General features: G+C 36.0%; 2 long non-coding RNA genes across 2 annotated transcripts; both read left to right on the top strand.

Annotated features, from left to right (window-relative positions):
• LOC110270711 lies at positions 16,964-17,707 on the top strand. Its single transcript, XR_002360354.1, has 2 exons — positions 16,964-17,310; positions 17,559-17,707. It is a non-coding gene; the product is annotated as an uncharacterized LOC110270711 (long non-coding RNA).
• On the top strand, positions 20,444-21,046 carry LOC110270712. Its single transcript, XR_002360355.1, has 3 exons — positions 20,444-20,614; positions 20,706-20,755; positions 20,849-21,046. It is a non-coding gene; the product is annotated as an uncharacterized LOC110270712 (long non-coding RNA).

Below are 23,444 nucleotides of genomic sequence, written 5' to 3' on the forward strand. Positions count from 1 at the left end.
CCAGCCAGGTACCCTGGCTGGCGTTTAAACGCCAGTTTTCCTTCTTCACTGGGCGTTTTAAACACCCAGCTTTTTCTGTGTAATTCCTCTGCTGCATGTTCTGAATCTTCAATTCTCTGTATTATTGACTTGAGAAGACATAATTTTGAAAATTTTTTTTGAGTTTTTTTTAATGATGAGAAACAACAAAATGAAACGAATCATGGAAAACTAAGATCAAATAAATAAAGCATGCAAGACACCAAACTTAGAAATTTTCATATTAGAAACACCAACAGATTGAGAATGCATATGAGAAACAACTAAACACACAAAACAAGAGAATTTAAAGATCAGAGCAAGGAAATCATCAAGAACATCTTGAAGATTAATGAAGAACATAATGCATGTAATTTTCGAAAATTAGAAGAATGCAATTGACACCAAACTTAAAATTAAACACTAGACTCAAACAAAAAATATAAAATATTTTTTATTTTAAGATTAAATTTTTTTTTTGTGATTTTTTGAAAATTATATGGAAAAGAAAATGAAGGGATTCAAAATTTTTAATAAGAATTCCAGGAATCATGCAATGTTAGTCTAAAACTCCGGTCCAGGAATTAGACATGGCTTACTAGCCAGTCAAGCTTTCAGTGAAAGCTTCGGTCCAAAACACTAGACATGGCCAATGGCCAGCCAAGCTTTAGCAGATCATTACTTTCAACAGCAAGATTGATAGAAATCAACAAGCTCTTGTGATGATAAGTTGAAACCTCGGTCCAAAAGATTAGACATGGCTTCACAGCCAGCCAGACTTCAACAAATCATCATGAAACTCTAGAATTCATTCTTAAAAACTCTGAAGAACAAAATAGAAATACATATTTTTTTGAAATTTTTCGAAAAATAAAAAGTAAAAAGCTTAAACATAAAATAAAATTACCTAATCTGAGCAACAAGATGAACCGTCAGTTGTCCAAACTCGAACAATCCCCGGCAACGGCACCAAAAACTTGGTGCACGAAATTGTGTTCATCAATGGCGCCAACAACTTTGTATGCACAATTGTAATCCAACTCTTTGTCACAACTCCGCACAACTAACCAGCAAGTGCACTGGGTCGTCCAAGTAATAAACCTTACGTGATTAAGGGTCGATCCCACGGAGATTGTCGGCTTGAAGCAAGCTATGGTCATCTTGTAAATCTCAGTCAGGCAGATTCAAATGGTTATGGAGAATTGATAATTAAAAGATGAATAAAATATAAAATAAAGATAGAGATACTTATGTAATTCATTGGTGAGAATTTCAGATAAGCGTATGAAGATGCTTTGTTCCTTCTGAACCTCTGCTTTCCTATTGCCTTCTTCCAATCATTCATACTCCTTTCCATGGCAAGCTTATGTTGGGTTTCACCGTTGTTAATGGCTACCTCCCGTCCTCTCAGTGAAAATGGTCCAAATGCGCTGTCACTGCACGACTAATCAGCTGTTGGTTCTCAATCATGTTGGAATAGGATCCATTGATCCTTTTGCGTCTGTCACTACGCCCAACATTCGCGAGTTTGAAGCTCATCACAGTCATCCCTTCCCAGATCCTACTCGGAATACCACAAACAAGGTTTAGACTTTTCGGATCTCAGGAATGCTGCCAATTGATTCTAGCCTATACCACGAAGACTCTGATCCCATGGAATGGAAGGCTCGGTTGTCAGGCGAGGCAACCATGCATCATGAACCAGAAGGATAAGAGATACGCACTCAAGCTATTGTAAGTAGAACGGAAGTGGTTGTCAGGCACGCGTTCATAGGTGAGAATGATGATGAGTGTCACGGATCATCACATTCGTCAGGTTGAAGAATGAGTGTATATCTTAGAGAAGAAATAGGCTTGAGTTGAATAGAAAAACAAAAGTACTTTGCATTAATTCATGAGGAACAACAGAGCTCCACACCTTAATCTATGGTGTGTAGAAACTCCACCGTTGAAAATACATAAGAATAAAAGGTCTAGGCATGGCCGAATGGCCAGCCTCCCAAAGAGGGTTCAATCATCAAAACATGATTCAAAGATGATCAAAAGATGAATTGAAAGATTAAAATACAATAGCAAAAGGTCCTATTTATAGAAAACTAGTAGCCTAGGGTTACAGAAATAGGTAATTAATGCAGAAATCTTCTTCCGGGCCCACTTAGTGTGTGCTTGGGCTGAGCATTGAAGCTTTCACATGTAAAGACTTTTTTTGGAGTTAAACGCCAGCTTTTGTGCCAGTTTGGGCGTTTAACTCCAGCTTTTATGCCAGTTCTGGCGTTTTGACGCCAGAATTTCTATGTTGACATGGAACGCCAGTTTGGGCCATCAAATCTTAGACAAAGTATATACTATTATATATTATTAGAAAGCCCAGAATGTCTACTTTCCAACGCAATTGAGAGCGTACCAATTGGGCTTCTGTAGCTCCAGAAAATTCACTTCGAGTGCAGGGAGGTCAGAATCCAACAGCATCTGCAGTCCTTTTTCAGCCTCTGAATCAGATTTTTGCTCAGGTCCCTCAATTTCAGCCAGAAAATACCTGAAATCACAGAAAAATACACAAACTCATAGTAAAGTCCAGAAATGTGATTTTTATTTAAAAACTAATAAAAATATAATAAAAAATAACTAAAATATACTAAAAACATACTAAAAATAATGCCAAAAAGCGTATAAATTATCCGCTCATCAGTGTTCAACTGGGATATACTCATCTACATCTATTTGTACTCCCGCATCTTTACATAACAGACTGATCAAGCTTGGGTAAGCCAATTTGACTTCAGTGGATTCCTTGTTTGCAAATAAGTAAATTTCACAAGGAATTAATTGATGAACATCCACTTCTTTTCCCAGCATAATACAGTGGATCATCACTGCTCTTTTGACAGTGACTTCAGAGTGATTACTGGTGGGAAGTATGGATCGCCCAATGAAATCCAGTCAACCCCTAGCAACTGGCTTGAGGTCTCCTCTCTTCAGTTGGTTTGTGATACCTTTTGAATTGGTTATCCACTTGGTTCCAGGGAGGCATATGTCCTCTAGAACTTGATCCAACTTTTTCTCTTTAGCCATTCTCCTGTTAAAGGATTCTGGATCATCCTGCAGTTGAGGAAGTTTGAGGACTTCTCACACTTTGTCAAGATGGAAGTAGATAATCCTCCCTTTGACCATGGTTCGAAAAGTGTGGAAAGCAGTTCCCTCCATTCTTTGCTTATCTGTCAGCCACAGATTTGCATAGAATTCCTGGACCATGTTTCTTCCCACATTCATCTCAGGATTGGCTAGGATTTCCCAGCCTCTGTTTCGAATCTGCTCTTGGATCTCCGGATATTCATCTTCTTTCAGATCGAACTTGACTTCCGGGATCACTGATCCTCTGCACACTATTTTGAAGTAATGATCTGCATGTTCTTTGGTGTAGAACCTCTCATGCATCCATTGTGGTTTTGGATTGTTTTTTTTCTTGCCTCTTGGAGTGATTTGTTTTCCTTTAGGGGCCATGATCTTGGTCAGTGATCATGGAAAATCACACCAAACTTAGAGGTTTGCTTGTCCTCAAGCAAAAGCAAAGAAAGAAGAAGAGTAGATGGAGAGAAGGATTCGAATGATGGAGGAGGGGTGATGGCCGAATGTATAAATAGAGGGGAGGGAAGGTATGGGTTCGAAATTTTAGAAAAAGATATGATTAAAAGATATGATTGATACAAGATAAACATGATATGCAAAAGAGAAGATTGTTTTCAAAATTTAAGAGATATGAAGAAGATATGAGGAAGTTAAATCTGAATTTTTGTTTATGCATCTAAGAAATAAAAGATAATATGAATGAATTGAAAAGATTTGAAAAGAAATTGGAAAGATAAATGAGTTTTTGAAAAAGATTTGAAAAGAATTTGAAGGAGAATCAATAAGAATTTATAAGTTTATAAATTTTTGTGAATGAAAATTAAAAGATGAATGTTCGTAATGTTTGGATGCAGAAAATTTTGATTTAAAACATGAAAATTCAAAAAAATTTGAATTGAAACAAAATTACTTCTCCCTTAGTTGTTCTGGCGTTAAACGCCCAGAATGATAGCCATTCTGGCGTTTAACGCCCATCTGGTGGCCATTTTGGGCGTTTAACGCCCAGCCAGATACCCTGGCTGGCGTTAAACGCCAGAAATCCTTTCTCACTGGGCATTTTTTTGAACGCCCAGGATGCTGTTGTTTCTGGCATTTAACGCCCAGAATGATGTCTTTACTGGTGTTAAACGCCCAAAAGGATAGCCATTCTGGCGTTTAACACCCAATTTGCCTCTTTACTGGCATTTTAACGCCAGTGAGCGCTTTTTCTCTGTGATTCTTCTGTTTTATGTTCTGAACCTTCATTTTCTTTACTTTTTCACTGGTAAGCATTAACAAACATAATTAACAAAATTAAATAAACTTATATAATTGTTATAAACATCTAATAATGGCTGGGTTGCCTCCCAGTAAGCACTTCTTTACTGTCTTTAGCTGGACTTTACTGAGCTTTTAATTTAGTCTCAGCTATGAGCATTCTTGCTCAACATTGCCTTCAAGATAATGTTTGATTCTCTATCCATTAACAATGAACTTTTTGTCAGAATCAATATCTTGAAGCTCTACATAACCATATGGTGACACACTTGTAATCACATATGGTCCCCCCCACTGGGATTTCAACTTCCTAAGGAACAATTTGAGCCTAGAGTTAAATAGCAGGACCTTTTGTCCTGCCTCAAAGACTCTAGAGGACAGCCTTTTGTCATGCCATCTCTTTGCTTTCTCTTTATAAATTTTAGCTTTTTCGAAAGCACTAAGTCTGAATTCCTCTAGCTCATTCAACTGGAGTAATCTCTTCTCTCCAGCTACCTTAGCATCAAGGTTGAGGAACCTGGTTGCCCAGTAGGCTTTGTGTTCTAGCTCCACTGGCAGATGACAGGCTTTGCCATACACAAGCTGGTATGGAGAGGTCCCTATAGGAGTCTTGAATGCTGTTCTGTATGCCCACATAGTATCATCCAGACTTCTTGCCCAATCCTTTCTACGGGTACTTACAGTCTGTTCCAGGATTCGTTTTAGTTCTCTATTCGAGACTTTAGCCTGCCCATTTATCTGTGGATGATATGGTGTTGCCACTTTGTGGTTAATTCCATATCGGACTAGAGCAGAGTCAAGCTGTTTATTGCAGAAATGAGTGCCTCCATCACTGATCAGTATCCTAGGGACACTGAACCTGCTGAAGATATGCTTCTGGAGGAACTTCATTACTGTCTTAGTATCATTAGTGGGCATTGCAATTGCCTCCACCCATTTAGATACATAGTCTACTGCCACCAAAATATAAGTGTTTGAGTATGATGGTGGAAAAGGCTCCATGAAGTCAATACCTATACATCAAACAACTCAATCTCTAGGATCCCTTACTGAGGCATGGCATAACTGTGAGGCAGATTACCAGCTCTCTGGCAACTGTCATAGTTACGTACAAACTCTTGGGAGTCTCTATAGAGAGTAGGCCAGTAGAAACCACATTGGAGAACCTTTGTGGCTGTTTGCTCACCTCCAAAGTGTCTTCCATATTGTGATCCATGGCAGTGCCATAGGATATTCTGTGCCTCTTCTCTAGGCACACATCTACGGATCATTCCATCTGCGCACCTCTTAAAGAGATATGGTTCATCCCACAAGTAGTACTTTGCATCAAAAATTAATTTTTTCATTTGTTGCTTACTGTAATCTTTGGGTATGAATCTCACAGCTTTATAGTTTGTAATGTCTACAAACCATGGTAATTCCTGAATAGAAAAGAGTTGCTCATCCGGAAAGGTTTCAGAGATCTCAGTAGGAGGGAGGGATGCCCCTGCTACTGGTTCTATCCGGGACAGGTGATCTGCTACCTAGTTCTCTGTCCCTTTTTTGTCTCTTATTTCTATATCAAACTCTTGCAGAAGCAACACCCATCTGATGAGTCTGGGTTTTGAATCCTGCTTTGTGAGGAGATATTTTAGAGCAGCATGGTCAGTGTACACAATCACTTTTGATCCCACTAAATAAGATCTGAACTTGTCAATGGCATAAACCACTGCAAGTAACTCCTTTTCTGTGGTTGTGTAATTCTTCTATGCGTCATTTAGAACACGGCTAGTATAATAAATGACATGCAGAAGCTTGTTATGCCTCTGTCCCAATACTACATCAATGGCATGATCACTGGTATCACACATTAGTTCAAATGGTAATGTTCAGTCTAGTGCAGAAATGACTGTGCTGTGACCAGCTTAGCTTTCAGAGTTTCAAACGCCTGCAAACACTCCGTGTCAAAGACAAATGGCGTGTCAGCAGCTAGTAGAGTACTTAGAGGTTTTGCAATTTTTGAAAGATCCTTTATAAACCTCCTATAAAATCCTGCATACCCCAGGAAGCTTCTGATTGCTTTAACATTGGCAGGTGGTGGTAATTTTTCAATTACCTCTACCTTAGCTTGATCCACCTCTATTCCCTTATTTGAAATTTTGTGCCCAAGGACAATTCCTTCAGTCACTATAAAGTGACATTTTTCCCAGTTTAAAACTAGGTTAGTCTCTTGGCACCTTTTCAGAACAAGTGCTAGATGGTCAAGACAGGAGCTGAATGAGTCTCCAAATACTGAAAAGTCATCCATGAAGACTTCCAAAAATTTCTCCACCATATCAGAGAAGATAGAGAGCATGCACATCTGAAAGGTTGCAGGTGCATTGCACAGACCAAATGGCATTCTTCTGTAGGCAAATACTCCAGAAGGACATGTGAATGCTGTTTTCTCTTGGTCCTGAGGATTTACTGCAATTTGGTTGTAACCTGAATAGCCATCCAAAAAGCAGTAGTATTCATGACCTGCTAGTCTCTCTAGCATCTGGTCTATGAATGGTAAAGGAAAATGATCCTTTCTGGTGGCTGTATTGAGTCTTCTGTAGTCAATACACATACGCCACCCTGTAACTGTTCTTGTGGGAACCAGTTCATTTTTTTCGTTATGAACCATTGTCATGCCTCCCTTCTTGGGGACAACTTGGACAGGGCTCACCCAAGGGCTATCAGAAATAGGATAAATAATCCCAGCCTCTAGTAACTTAGTGACCTCTTTCTGCACCACCTCCTTCATGGTTGGATTCAGTCGCCTCTATGGTTGAACCACTGGCTTGGCATCATCCTCCAATAGGATCTTGTGCATGCATCTGGCTGGGTTAATGCTTTTAAGATCACTTATGGACCACCCAAGAGTTGTCTTGTGTGTCCTTAGCACCTGAATTAGTGCTTTCTCTTCCTGTGGCTCTAACGTAGAGCTTATGATTACTGAAAAAGTGTCATCTTCTCCCAGAAATACATATTTCAGAGATGATGGTAGTGGCTTGAGCTCGGGTTTAGGAGGCTTCTCTTCTTCCTGAGGAGTTTTCAGAAGTTCTTCTGTTTTCTCTAATTCCTCAAGATCAGGCTGAACATCTTTAAAAATGTCCTCTAGCTCTGATTCGAGACTCTTAGTCATATTGACCTCTTCTACCAGAGAGTCAATGATGTCAGCGCTCAGACAGTCTTTTGGTGTGTCTGGATGCTGCATAGCTTTGACAGCATTCAACTTGAACTCATCCTCATTTCTCAGGGTTATCTCTCCTTTTTGGACATCAATGAGGGTTTGTCCAGTTGCTAGGAAAGGTCTTCCTAGAATGAGAGTTGCACTCTTGTGCTCCTCTATTTCCAGCACTACAAAGTCAGTGGAAAAGGCAAATGGCCCAACCTTGACAATCATGTCCTCAATTATGCCTGATGGAATCTTAATGGAGCCATCAGCAAGTTAGAGGCATATCCGGGTTGGTTTAACCTCATCAGTCAAACCAAGATTTTTGATAGTGGATGCAGGTATTAGATTGATACTTGCCCCAAGATCACATAAAGCTGTCTTGGTACAGGCACCCTCTAATGTGCATGGTATCATAAAGCTTCCGGGTCTTTAAGCTTCTCTGGTAAGCTTTTCAGAATGACTGCACTGCATTTTTTAGTGAGGTAAACTTTTTTAGTTTCTCTCCAATCCTTCTTATGACTTAAGATCTCTTTCATGAACTTAGCATAAGAGGGTATTTGCTCAAGTGCCTCTGCAAATGGAATCTTTATTTCAAGAGTCCTGAGATAGTCTGCAAAGCGGGCAAATTGTTTATCCTGTTCCGCTTGGCGGAGTTTCTGAGGATAAGGCATCTTGGCTTTATATTCTTCAACCTTAGTTGCTGCAGGTTTATTTCCTACAGAAGTGGTTGGAGAAGCCTGGTTAAGGTGGTTGTTATCAGCACTTGCAAGTGTCTGATCCCTTGTTGGCGTTTGAACGCCAGAATTGGGGGCTGCCTGGGCGTTTAACGCCAGATTACCACCTTTTTCTGGCGTTTGGACGCCAGAACTGGCCATCCCTTGGGCGTTTAATGCCACTTTCTTACCCTTTTCTGGCGTTTGAACGCAAGAATCATTCTTCTCTGGGCTCTTAATGTCCTCAGAGGGATTTTGGGTAGTGGGTTGGTCATCCTCTGTCAGTTGTTCCCTTCTTGGCTTTCTACTGCTTTGAGTTGAGACATTCAATGTCTTCCCACTTCTTAATTGAACAGCTTGGCATTCTTCTGTTATATGTTTAAATAGCTGCTGTCTTGTCTGATCCAATTGTGCTTCCATATTTTGGTTAGCATTTTTAGTTTCTTGGAGCATCTCTTTGAATTCTGCAAACTGTTTTGTTATAATAAGCAATTGCTGGTTGAGTTTAGCAACTTGTTCTTGAGGACTAAGTTCAGTGGATGCTGCTTTAGCTTCTTCTTTCATGGAGGACCCACTACTTAAGTATAGATATTGATTTCTAGCAACTGTATCAATGAGCTCTTGAGCCTCTTCAATTGTCTCTCATATGTATAGATCCACCAGTTGAGTGGTCTAGAGATATTTGGTCATTTTCTATAAGACCATAGTAAAAGATATCCAACTGCACCCATTCTGAAAATATTTCAGGGGAGCATTTCCTTAGCATCCCTCTGTACCTCTCCCAGGCATTATAAAGGGATTCATTATCCTCTTGTTTAAAGCCTTGGATGTCCAGCCTTAGCTGTGTCATCCTTTTTGGAGGGAAATATTGATTCAGGAATTTGTCTGATAACTGTTTCTATGTTCTTATATTTGCTGTGGGTTGGTTATTTAACCACCTCTTAGCTTGATCTTTTACAGCAAATAGAAACAGCAATAGTCTGTAGACATCTTGATCTACTTCCTTATCACGTACTGTGTCAGTAATTTGTAAGAACTGTGCCAGAAACTCAGTAGGTTCTTCCTGTGGAAGACCGGAATATTGGCAATTTTGATGCACCATGATAATAAGCTGAGGATTTAGCTCAAAGCTGCTAGCTCTGATGGGAGGTATACAGATACTACTCCCATAGGAAGCATTAGTGGGGTTAGCATATGACCCCAGGGTCCTTCTGGACTGTTCATTTCCACTTAGGTCCATGATGGAGAAAGGGAGATGTAGATTGTAAAATAGAAATAAAGTAAAAGAAAAATCAAAATATTTTTGTTTTTATTTTATTTATTTAATGCTAACCAAATTCAAAAGAGAAGAAAATAAAATAAAATAATTGGAAACTAGAAAAATAAGCTTCGAAAATAAAACAAAATAAAATAAAATAAAATAGATTAAAATAAATAAAAAATTCGAATACTAAAATGGCTAATTAATTAAAAAGATTTGAAAAATTTTGGATATGATTTTAAAATTTGAAGATTCAAACTTTCTCAACAAGGAAACACCAAACTTAAAATTTTTCAATCAAAATAATAAAATAGTACAAGTAATTCGAAAATTGTGAAAAAAAAAAGATTTTGAAAAATTTTATAAAGGATTTTCGAAAAATAATAAACGAAATTTGAAAAAGAATTTGTTTTGAAAAAGATTTAAGAAGATAAATTTTTAAAATTGAAATTTTAACTTGCCTAACAAGAAACTACCCAATTTTAAAAATTTTGACTAAGTCAACCTAAGGAATTCGAAAATAATGAGCAAATAAAGGAAAATATATTTTTTTGAATTTTGAATTTAATGAGGAAAGAGAAAAACAATAAAATGACACCAAACTTAGAATTTTTAGATCAAAACTAAGAAAGCAAACAGGAAAACTTTGAATGTCAAGATGAACACCAAGAACACTTTGAAGATCAAGATGAGCACCAAGAACAAATTTTAAAATTTTTTAAGAAAATAGAAACACAAAGGACACCAAACTTCAAAATTTTTATATTTTAGACACTAATAATTCAAAAAATTGAAAGAAAAATAAAATCATGCAATTGACACCAAACTTAAAACATAAAACTAAACTCAAACAGAAGACTACATTATGAAGTTATTGGTTTTTTAAAAATTTTCGAAAATAAATTAGAAAAAGAAAATAAGAATTTTAAAATTTTTAACCAAAAAAAATAATAGAAGACTCAATTTTAGTGACTCTAAACCAAAAAGATAAATTTTTCCTAATCTAAGCAACAAAATAAACCGTCAGTTGTCCAAACTTGAACAATCCCCGGCAACGGCGCCAAAAATTTGGTGCACGAAATTGTGATTACACTTTTCACAACTAACCAGCAAGTGCACTAGGTCGTCCAAGTAATACCTTACGTGAGTAAGGGTCGATCCCACGGAGATTGTCGGCTTGAAGCAAGCTATGGTTATTTTGTAAATCTTAGTCAGGAGATTAATAACAGAAGTGATTGTATTTATGAAAAATAAATAACATGAAATAAATAATACTTGTGATTCAGTAATGAGAAATAGGCTGAGGTTTTGGAGATACTCTGTCATCTGAATCTCTGCTTTCCTACTGTCTTCTTCTCCAAACACGCATGGCTTCCTTTAATGGCAAGCTGTATGATCCTCTCGGATGAAAAATACCAGGTACGATCTCTGCACGGCTAGTCAACTGTCGGATTGCTCGTCTCGGATGAAAAATACCATGTACAGCTACCGCACGGCTAATCATCTGTCGGTTCCCACTAGCGTCGGAATAGGATGCATGTCCTTTTGCACACTGTCACTGCGCCCAACATTCGCAGGTTTGAAGCTTGTCACAGTAATCCCTTCCTAGATCCTACTCAGAATACCACAGACAAGGTTTAGACTTTTCAGATCTGAGGAATGCTGCCCAATTGGTTCTAGCCTATACCACGAAGGTTCTAACCTCCAGACTCGGTCCGTGGATCAGAAACCCAAGAGATACGCACTCAAGCTGTCGCCCAATGACTACGTTGAGCTCAGATAGAACGGAGTGGTTGTCAGGTACGCGTTCATAGGGTTGAGGATAATGATGAGTATCACGGATCATCATATTCTCTATATTGAAGTACGAATGAGCATCTTAGAATAGAATCAAGCGTGATTGAATAGAAAACAGTAGTAATTGCATTAATCCATTGAAACACAGCAGAGCTCCTTACCCCCACCTATGGGGTTTAGAGACTCATGCCATCAAAGTTACAATATGAAGTGTAAAAATGTCAAAAAAAAGGTCTAAAATGAATTTCTAAAAGTAGTTTTTATACTAGACTAGTAACTTAGGTTTACAGAAAATGAGTAACTAAGTGCAGATAGTGCAGAAATTCACTTTCAGGACCCACTTGGTGCGTGCCTGGGCTGAGCTTTCAAGCCTTCACGTTCATATGCCCAAAGCTGGCATTAAACGCCACCCTGGGTGCCAGAATGGGCGTTTAACGCCGAAAAAGGTGCCAGTTCTGGCGTTTTACGCCAGAAAGTTTTAGGCTGACTTTAAATGCCAGTTTGGGCCATCAAATCTTGGGAAAAGTATGGATTATTATATATTTCTGGAAAGCCCAAGATGTACGCAATTGAGAGCGCGCCAATTGGACTTCTGTAGCTCAAAAAAATCCATTTCGAGTGCAGGAGGGTCAGAATTCAACAGCATCTGCAGTCCTTTTTCAGCCTCTGAATCAGATTTTTGATCAGGTCCCTCAATTTTAGTCAGAAAATACCTGAAATTACAGAAAAACACACAAACTCATAGTAAAGTCTAGAAATATGATTTTTGAATAAAAACTAATAAAATTATAATAAAAAGTAATTAAATCATATTAAAAACTATGTAAAAACAATGCCAAAAAGGGTATAAATTATCCGCTCATCAATAGTGAGTTTATTGAACTACCAATTCAAGAAGTTCTTGATGAAGGGTACACTCTAACCATCACACAACACCTAAATTTTGAAATCAAAGAAGTGAAGAAAACCAAGGAAAGCACTAAAAAGGGGATTGTGACCAAGAAATAGAAGAAAATATCCATGAAAAAGAGAAGGTCAGAAAAAAATAATCCAACCTCTACACCAACAAGCAAGGTGAATCAAGTTAATCACAATAAAAGAAGGCTTGTTTGGAGGAATTTATATCAGGGGGCACTAATTTTCACCTCTCCCCCCTTGGAGACATTTCTTTTAACCAACTGGAAGAAGAAGAAGAAAATTTAACAATTAAGTGTCAAGATAGTGACATTAAAGAAGCGCTTGTTGATAATTTCGTATCCGTAGTTATTTTTTCTAGTAGTGGTTTTCTTACTTTTTTTTTATTTTTATTGAGTTTTTATTGTTTTTCTTTCGTTTTGAGTGTGTTCTAATCATGCAGCTATTTTAGAACAGGAACCGAACAATTCAAAAAAAAAGAGCATTAGACGCGCAAGCGTCGCTGACGCGTATGCGTCATCTGTGAGTGCGAGAAAAATAAAAAGTGACCCGAGAGTTGGGCAGGAGTGGTGTTGGTGGTGTGCCTTGCGCACAAGCGAGTCCACGCGTATGCGTCCCTCACGCGTACGCGTCACTTGCGTTTTCACCAGTCCACGCGTACGCGTCCTCCTCGCGTACGCGTGACCCTACAAATCGGCATAAATGGGTGTATGGGCAGAGAGTTATGATGGTGAGGGGCTGGAATTGTGCTGGGAGCACAAGCCCCACCACGCGTGCGCGTCCTTTCCACAAATGTCCATCCACGCGTGCGCGTGCATGACGCGCAGGCGTCATATGAGAACTTTGGTTCCCAGGCCACGCGAACAGAGAGTTATGCATGCGCGCGGCTGCCTTTGCGCGATTCGCACAAACCAAGGGCATGCGTACGCGTGCCAGACGCTTACGCGTCACTTTCAACATCGAGCGACCCATGCGTACGCGTGCTGTACGCGTACACGTCACATGCGCCGCACAACTCCACTAGTGCACCGCCTAGTTTAGATTTTCATTCTCTCTTCCTCCCAAATCCTAATTTGCTCTTGTTCTTTTATCCTTTTATTATTCTTTCATCATACTATTTGTTTTTTATTTCAGTTCTTCTTTGCTTGAGGACAAGCAAACCGTTAAGTTTGGTGTTGTCGCTTCGCTGATAGTTTTTCTGTTTAATTTTATGGTACCAAAGGGGGGGGGGGTGAATCATCTTCATGGAGGAGCACAACCTGAAGAATAAAACGGCCACTAGGATAATTGAGGTGGTTGAATTCCTTTCATTCTATACTCTTACTATGTTATGTTCTGGTTTTCTGCTATTTTGTCTCGTTTATTGCATGATCCTTTATTAGATAAATTCCTAGGTTCTAGTTTATTTCTGTTGTTTTCAAAATTTCTGTTAGTTGCTTTAATTCTGAAAGGTGTCTCATGTATTGCCCACTGAGCTTGAAATCAAAAAGAAAGAAGAAAAATGGGATGTAATGCATGAGAAATTGAGTTTATTTTTTTAAGAGTAGTCTCATTTATTCAAATGTGGTGGTATTTTCTGTAACTCTGAATGCATGACATGAACAGTGCATATTTAAATTTGAATCAAAGAATATTGATGTACAAGGAACAGGAATTTAGAGAACTATTATGAAGTCTCTGCAACAAGTAAAAGTTTAATCCTTGAAGCAAAAGAAACAGCAAAAAAAAAAAGATATAAAAGCAAGGTCCATGGCTATGAGCATCAATGATTAGGGAGGTCAGACATGATTAAAAGCTCAAAGAGTTGTTTCCCTAGTCATATGTTTGTGGTGTTCTTGTGTCAAGTAATCCTTGAGATAAAACATTTAGAGTCAAGATCAATTGCAATTAACAGAGTATGCCAAAGGCTTTGAGCACCACTGTCTAGGAGTAACTGAAAGGAAAATCAGAACTTAAAGAGAGTTCTCCAGTTAAGTGCTTGTGGTGTTTCTGTGTCAAGTGAAGTTTGAGACAAAAAATTTAAAGTCACGGCTAGGCTCAAGGTGCAAAGCACCAAAGAAAAGAGAATCAAAGAAAAATTACTGTGTTCAAGGGTTAAATTGAGTTGCAAAAGATCAGAGAATTCATAACATGATCCGGATTCTAATTCTGAATGACAGTGACATCCTTCTGATTCAAAGGAGAGTGAGATGCCAAAACTATTCAAGATTTCAGTTGTAAACACCACTATAAGAAGAGACATGAGCTTAGTCGAACTCTCATTCTCATGCAAATTCACATTTTAAGCCTATATTAGTTTGGTTGCTTGAGGACAAGCAACAATTCAAGTTTGGTGTTGTGATGCGTGAGCATCTTTCCTATTTTTTCCTAGTGAATTTGCATTTAATTTGTTGAGTTTAATCAAGAATTAATTATCTTTTAGCCACTATGGATGCTACTTTGAGTCTTGTGCAATTCTGTTTATTTTAGGTAGCATTTGGTTGGATCTGATGGAGCTTTCGCAGAAAAAGAGAAGAAGGCTATATAGGGCAGGAATGGCTTAAAGGATGGAGAGGAAGCTTGCACAAATGGAATCAGCACAAGAATTAAAGGAGATGACAGTGAGGAGTGACGCGTGCGTGTACCTGACGCGTATGCGTGACACGCGTAGAAGACCATCGACGCGTACGCGTAACTGACGCGTACGCGTGACATGCGCCAAGTGCAGAAAACACAGAAAACGCTGATTATTTAATTAATTCTGATTTAAACTTTATTTTTATTTTAAAATAGGAAAAGATATTATTTTAGTTTTAGAAAATAGATTTTAAATGAATTAGGATTAGATATAAAAGAAAAAAGAAACTTCTCTTCTAGGGGGATGCCAACATTAGTTCACTTTTCATTCCAGCTCAGCCCAATTTACAATCCTAGTTTTCCACTCTGAACCATGAGCAACTAAACCTCCACTGTTAAGGTTAGGAGCTCTGTCTATTGTATGGATTGATACCATTATTTTTCTATTTTAATTCATGTACTGATTTATATTTCAAGGATTGTTTTCGTTCTTTATCTTATGAATTTGGGTGGAACGGAAGTATGACCCTCTTTCTAATTGAGTTCTTGTATAACTTGGAAAAGCTCTTTACTTGAACAACAGCTTGAAAATATATTCTCCTAAATTTCTAATTACCTGGACTTAACGGGATACGTGACATATAATCCTCTTATATTTGGGTAATTAGGATTTTTGTGGCATAATAACTACAATTAAACTTCACCCCCTAATTGGAATTAATTGACCAAGGAATTGGCGGTTGATGAAAGTTAGAGGAGACTAGAAAGGTCTAAGGAATTAGGGTCTAGTCACAAGTAGTTTGCCATGAATTAAATCTTGCATGATTAAAATAAATTAATAAGAAAAGTCAATCCGGAAAATAGATAACTCTGAAGCCTTAACTGTTTTTCCATATATATTCCCAATTTATTTATTTGCCTGTCTATTGTTTAATGCTTTTGAACACCAAAACACTATTTTCTACTTGTCTAACTAAGTAAATCACTTAACCATTGTTGCTTAATCCATCAATCCTCGTGGGATCGACCCTCACTCACCTGAGGTATTACTTGGTACAACCCGGTGCACTTGCCGGTTAGTTTGTGGTTGTAAATTCCACACCACTAGGTATGACTCTTCATTTATATTACTCTGTTGTTATTTTTGTTTTACTTTGTATTTTTATGGAAAGACAAATTAGATAGAGATTGCTATGTAATATTATATGTCTATGAAATTTCTGGACAAATTGTAACTCTGGTTGATTGATTGGCTTTTGAGCTGGTTATGGGATTCAGAGAGATGGTCTCCCAACTCTTACCATCTCTCCGAATCCTATAACTAGTTGAGAAGTCAGATAATCTATTTTGAGTTTGTTTCAAATAATTAACAATTTATTGTATTTTGAATTGTCATAAAGTGTATGGAAATAATGAATCATTCACCTATTTTCTTGGTGTTTTTTGTTTGTAATGGTTTTTCAACTGTCTTGTGGATGAAGAACTCTCTAACAAAGTTAAGGTAAACAATATTCCTTTTTTATTATATTTTATATAAACTATGTTAAATAATCTTTCTTTTTGATTATGTTTTATATGGGTATGTGTATTTGCATATTTTGAAAACAATTTGAGATTAGAGATACATTTTAAATTTGCATAACAAATTAAGTCTTAATTCTCATATTTTTCAGATAAATTAGTCTTTAAGATTTGACAAATGTTATTACTTTTTTTTAATTCTTTTGTGTAATTGATTTTAGCTTTGCTTTGCTTAAGAATTTTATTTTTAAAATAAAAATATTTGATTGCTTGATTTTTTTTAAAAAAAGAAAGAATAATATTTTGAAATTCTGAACTTGATGAATATTTTTGGATGAAATTTACTTTTTTTTCTGTCATATTTGATGTGTTAAACGTGCATTTTTTGTTGGTATCATTGCTATTGTTTATTAATTTTATAGGTGTCTTTCTTTTTTCTTTTAAATCTATATGAATTTATTGTTATTTTAGTTGTAATCTTTTAGTGTATGGTTATGTTTATTGATCAATTTGTTAATTTTTATTTTTTATTTAATATCCTAACACTTTATGATCTATCATGTGTTTTGCACTTTCAGGTTGGTCATGACATGAGAAGCCTACTGGCCCATTATTTCCTTTACTTTTCATTCATATATAATATGAACATATAATTATTGACAATAATGCACCTCACACTAAATTATGATTAATATTATTGTTTATTTGGAGCTGTATATTATTTCCTTTACTTTTCTTTCTAGGTTTATTTCTCACTATATATCAACTACTCATGTCTATCCAAGTAGAATCTTGTTATGCCTTTTCTCACTAGTAAATTATATGGTGTATATTATTGTAGGATCTACTTGTAGCAGGTACAGATACAACAACATATGGATTAGAAAGAGCAATGACTGAAGTACTCCACAATCCAGAGGTTATGTCCAAAGCCAAACAAGAGTTGGAACAAAACATTGGAAGAGGTAACCCTATTAATGAGTCCGATGTTGCCAAACTGCCATATTTCTATTATGTGTTTAAACATTCAAATAAGAGTACTTCAACTGTTTAAACATTCAAATGTGTGTTATGTGTTTGTACTGGGCAGTATGCAGTTTTTTGTTTCTTGTCAAGTTTTCAATTTTTCTCAGTTTTCTATAAGAGTTACTAGTGTGTTTACTTTATTGATGTTTTATTTCATTTATTAAATTATAAATTATTATATTCGCAGTAATCATCTTACAATAAGAGGTGCTTTCGTTAGAGGAATTGGGAGCTTGCATAATTTGTTGCATTGAGAAGTTTTTGCAAAGTTGTGAGGATTTATCATTATGAAGTTCTAAAGATGTATAGTCGAGACATTGAAATTATTGGTGTTAGTAAATTGGTATAGTGATTGGATTGGTGTTAGTCGATTTATTCATACAACTTTGTCATAATGCCTTATCTTACTTTTATTTCTTACTAATTTATAGTATGAGGTATATCTATTTTATTTTAAATTTGTGTCTTTTTGTATTCTTTTATTTATTTATAAAAAAAATAGAAAGAAATATTGATGTGATAGAACAAATCTCTCTTGGATCCTTTCTCAGAGAAACACTTTACCCCCACCTCCTTCATGTTCTTCACTCCCTATACCATTCTATCAACAGTCTCATGGCTTTGACTAATCCCGTTTTCCAAGCACAATCTAGGCCTCCATGCATTCTATTTTGTAGAGTTATTCTATTTTTCATATTCTTGCCCCATATCCTTTAAACCCTTTTTTACTCTACTTCGTATTGCAGGGTTCACATCCTTTTGAATCAGTAGTCTGGTTTTTGAGTTCTTCTTTCCAGCCTCTGGATCCCATGTTTCTGGATAATTGTACTATAAATCCCGGAAAGGTTATGAATAATAGAAAAGATGGAACCATTGAGCCCTATGCTTTTCACCTCTGGCTGCCATAGTTCTGTGGTGCAGTGCTCTCTTCAATCTGATTATGGCGGCGATGAGAGTTTATTTGGATTGATTTTTGTCATAGTTGTGTTATTTATTTTAATTTCAGTTATGATACTATATTAGGTTTTAATCTTATAATTATTGATGCATTATTTCTTCTTGGGTATTGAACTAAATAAATAATTAGTGTTGTTGTTCTGCTTTTTTTATTCACTATTTGCTTCGCACTGGAACTCTTTTAACTCTTATTTTTTCAATTCTTAGGTGTTTCATTTTTATGCATTTAATTTTAAAGAACTTTTGTCGTAAAAAGTGAAAAGTTGTATAAAATTCTATCTGGTGCAATTCTAGTGATTTTTTTGTTATTTATCTTGAGTATTTATTTTGTGAATGCATATTTTGTTGGCCTATTTTTTGAAATAAGATTAGTAAGTGCTTATGTTTTTTTGTATTATTCTACAGTGCTTGGATTGTACTTGAGTTGTTCACATATTCATTTTTCTGAATTCTTGCACAAAAAAAAATTGAGAGTCAAATTTACCTTTGTGCCTTTATTTTTTCCTTGGGTGTTGTTAGTAACTAGATTTCATTTGTATAATAAGCACTATGGTTGTGAATGTGATAACCTACATAGTCTTATTTATATATAAGTGTACACTACTTGAGTTTTATTTAGAAGTTATTTTGAATTCTTTTTTAATTGTTGCTCCCCCTTCTTCAATTGTCAAACAGCTTTTAGCTTGAAAAAATAAAAGCTTCTTGATGAAGTTAAGTCAAATAATAATAATACTATTATTACATTTTAATAATTTACATTTGACTCACAAGAACATCTCTCAGAATCATAAATTTCAAACAATTGGACTTAGTATGTTTGGAAGGCTATATCATCGTATAACAAAATGAATATTATATTTATGTATATCATGGAAGTGATATTCACTTTTCCATATCAGCAGCTTTTGTACTTCTTCCTTGTGTTACTCTACATCTCTAATCCTTATTTCAGTGTTAATGGTACTTTTCTTGTGGTAGGTTGGATATTTACTGATTCTGTTCTACATAGATTGGTACCTCTTTGGGTGGGTACTAGAGGATTAGAATTTATTTGGGATTACATTCTACAGGGCCTAGAGGCTAATATAAATTTGATACGTTATTTCTCTTAATGCTATAACTTCGGATAGGTCAAGCTGAAAAATGTAGTCAATATTCTCCATGTAGTCAATATCCCTCTTCTCTTGAATCTTAGATTGGATTTTCATATCAGATTATGGTTCCAGATTGTGTGTGTTGCTATTTTATGATAAAAAAATTATGAGTTTGTCTATAGCTTTGCTTTGCTTAAAAATTTTATCTTTATAATAAAAATATTTTATTTCTTGATTTAAAAAAAAAAGAAAGAATAATATTTTGGAATTCTAAACTTATTTGATGAATACTTTTGAAATATTTTTAGAGTTGTCACTTAGATGATGATCAAATGAAGATGTTTGCTTATGAAAAATGATGCTTTTAGTTTTATGGGCCAAAGTGACATGTGATAGTACATATATAATAGATTATGGTTATTGAGATATTTGTAAGTTTATTCTGCTTCATATTTACTCTCTGAGCTTGAGATCAAAATTTAATATATATATTTATAGTTTTTAGGCAGTTAAGCATAATAAAAAGTAGTAGAATATAGCTGCTGATTCAGTCTTTTATTAATGGTAAAACATATTGGTTTCGGATGATTGTCGTTATACATGTAAATCCCTCCAGTTTATTTATTCTATTATTTTTCTCATTATACAATGATTCAATCAAAATGACAGGATGCCAAATTCATCAATTGAATGTTTATATTTTGTTTCATTATCTTTTTACTTTTCATGAGTTCAATTTTTTTATTGTTTCATTGTGTGGAAAACTATATGTAAACCCCAGTTAAATTAGTAGATAATTAGTCAGTAAATTAGTTTTTAATAAGAAAGATTAAAAATGTGAATATTATATCAAATTAGGATAGAGCTCATCGAAACGAGAATTTTGACATTAATTTCGAAGAAAACGGTCCAAGATTGGACCGAACGGGTGAAACCGGTTAAATCGGACCCAAACCGGGCCATCGGTCCAACCGGGCCATCACATTAAATGAACCCAGCAGTGCCTTCTCCCTCATTTTCAGCAGCACGAAGCTGAAAGCTTTTCCAAGGAGGAGAGGAACGAAACACCCCCAACCCTTACGGTAACTTTCTAACTCCCGTAACTTCTCCGTTCGAGCTCCGATCGTCACACTGTTTGCGGCCACACGTTCACCGCGTCGAGCTCTATGTTTCTGCTGGAAAAATTTCATAGGTAACTCGTTCTTTTATTCTCAGCCTCTTCTTCCCCAATTTTTGGAAAATTAAGTGGAGGTATTGAATTTCTTTGTTCTTTGATATTTTAGGATCCAATTAGCTTGAGAAAAACGTTCACTCTTGCTTATGTGAAGCTTGGGTAAGGTGAGGATACGATGATTCTATTTTAATTTCATTAAATTTAAGCTTTGAGTATTAAATTGGATATATATGTGTTATAAATGTGTATTAGGTTGTGAATAAATAATTGGAGCTTGAAATTGTGAATACTGGAACTTGGAGGAAGCTGATTAGTTGAGGTTTTGAAGGCTGTGTTCTTTAGGAAAAATTATCTTGGAATAATACTTGGGAATCAGCTAAGGTATGGTTTAGGTTTCTTGCATTTAATATATAATGTTCTGTAAAAACTTAGGCTAGATAACCATAGGATAAGTTGGATTGCATGTGTATATTTGATACTTAGTATCTTGTTGATGAACATGGTTGGTTTGGTGCTTGTTGATTAATTGGTGATTTGGTGAATTATTGATTTGAGGTATAACTATTGTGGAGGTGGTTATGAACTTATGATAATGAGAAAGGTTATTTTGTGTTAAAAGCCTAAGATTTGTGAACTATGATTCTTGGTTGAATTTTGGTTGATGGATTTGAATATTGTATGAGTATAATTATTGATCTGAGGTAGATTTATTGTGGTGATTGTTATGATGATGAGGAAGGGTATGTTGAAATGAAAAGAATGCAGGTTTGGACCCGAAAAGGGTGGCAAAGTTCGAGTTTTAGAGGAGATGCTGCTGAAATTTTATAAAAATTAGAGATTTTGTTTAGATGATTATTTAAAAAGATTTGGATTCAAAGGTTATATGGTTTGATTTTGAGTTATTAAGAAAATGAGTATGTTTTAAGTTTGATTCATTTAGAAAAGAATGAATTATGTTTTGAATTGAAACTATTGATGGACGGAATGGGAGGTGTGATAATGAAAGATAAGGATTGAATATGATTGATGTATGATGATGACTGAGATGCGATTGAGAATGATGTGGATGTTGATGAATTATAATTGAATTATTTATATGGCTTATGAATTTAAATAATCTGAGATAGGAGATTGATGAGCGGATAATTTATACGCTTTTTGGCATTGTTTTAAATATATTTTTAGTAGAATCTAGTTACTTTTAGGGATGTTTTCATTAGTTTTTATGTTAAATTCACATTTCTGGACTTTACTATGAGTTTGTGTATTTTTCTGTGATTTCAGGTATTTTCTGGCTGAAATTGAGGGACTTGAGCAAAAATCAGATTCAGAGGTTGAAGAAGGACTGCTGATGCTGGTGGATTCTGACCTCCCTGCACTCAAAATGGATTTTCTGGAGATACAGAACTTGAATTGGCGCGCTTCCAATTGCGTTGGAAAGTAGACATCCAGGGCTTTCCAGCAATATATAATAGTCCATACTTTGCCCAAGTTTAGATGATTCAAACTGGCGTTCAACGCCAGCTCTCTGCCTAATTCTGGCGTCCAGCGCCAGAAACAAGTTGCAAAGTGGAGTTCAACGCCCAAACTGGCACCAAAACTGGCATTCAACTCCAGGAATGACCTCTACACGTGTAACACTCAAGCTCAGCCCAAGCACACACCAAGTGGGCCCCGGAAGTGGATTTATGCATCAATTACTTACTTCTGTAAACCCTAGTAGCTAGTTTATTATAAATAGGACTTTTAAATATTGTATTAGACATCTTTGGATTATCTTTTGATCCTTTGATCATCTTTGGACGCCTAGTTCTTAGATCAGAGGGGCTGGCCATTCGGCCATGCCTGGACCTTTCACTTATGTATTTTCAACGGTAGAGTTTCTGCACTCCATAGATTAAGGTGTGGAGCTCTGCTGTTCCTCAAAGATTAATGAAAAGTACTACTGTTTTCTATTGAATTCATCTTATTTCGCTTCTAAGATATTCATTCGCACTTCAACCTGAATGTGATGAACGTGACAATTGTAACACCCTAACTACCAAAGCTCACGCTTCCGGCTGCGTAACTCTGATAGCTCGGACATTACGACGACACTTATACTATTTAATACTAAAATATGAGCCTGTTTGAAACTTTAAACCGCAACACCGCTCTCAACAACACTTTTATCCGATAACATACATCCATAAATACCATACAACTTACAAAACTCATAAAGAGTACATCCGTATATATATACAAATATATATATAAATAATATTACAAACATAATCCAATACAATCCCTATCCCTCTTACAGATTATATCAAGATAAAGGCGAGGGTACAATAAACCACGGTTTACAATAAAAGTAAAGTCGGAAATCTTTTCTGAAAGAGGAACCGTTCAATTTTCAAAATATCAAAAGCCTTTCAAAAAGGTTTATCTAAACTGAACCAAAATAGCCTTTCATATTTTATTCCAAACCAAAAACACAAAGCCGAAATCAACCATCAGTTCATCTCATTCCAACCACGGCCCTAAGCCCAAACAATCCAACTAACAACCAATCACCATTCACGATAAAACAGCACTTCCACATTCAAAATCATCAAATTCATGAAATCGGCATTTAAGCCATAAATCACTTTCTCAATTCATTTCACTTTGAAATCAAGTTTCAACTCTTTTCAGCCTTGGCTTTAAAGATCTCATTTCTCAAATCATCTCAGGCTCATAAGCCACTTTTACTCAAGGTAAATTCTCCCTTTAAAAACAATGCCACTCTCGGCATCCTCTTCCCAAAACTTCCATAATCATGGTAAGTTAAAAGCCTCTTTGAGATATTCAAAATCACCCATCCAAT

This window comes from Arachis ipaensis, chromosome B04 (assembly GCF_000816755.2).
Source record: "Arachis ipaensis cultivar K30076 chromosome B04, Araip1.1, whole genome shotgun sequence".
Taxonomy (NCBI): domain Eukaryota; kingdom Viridiplantae; phylum Streptophyta; class Magnoliopsida; order Fabales; family Fabaceae; genus Arachis; species Arachis ipaensis.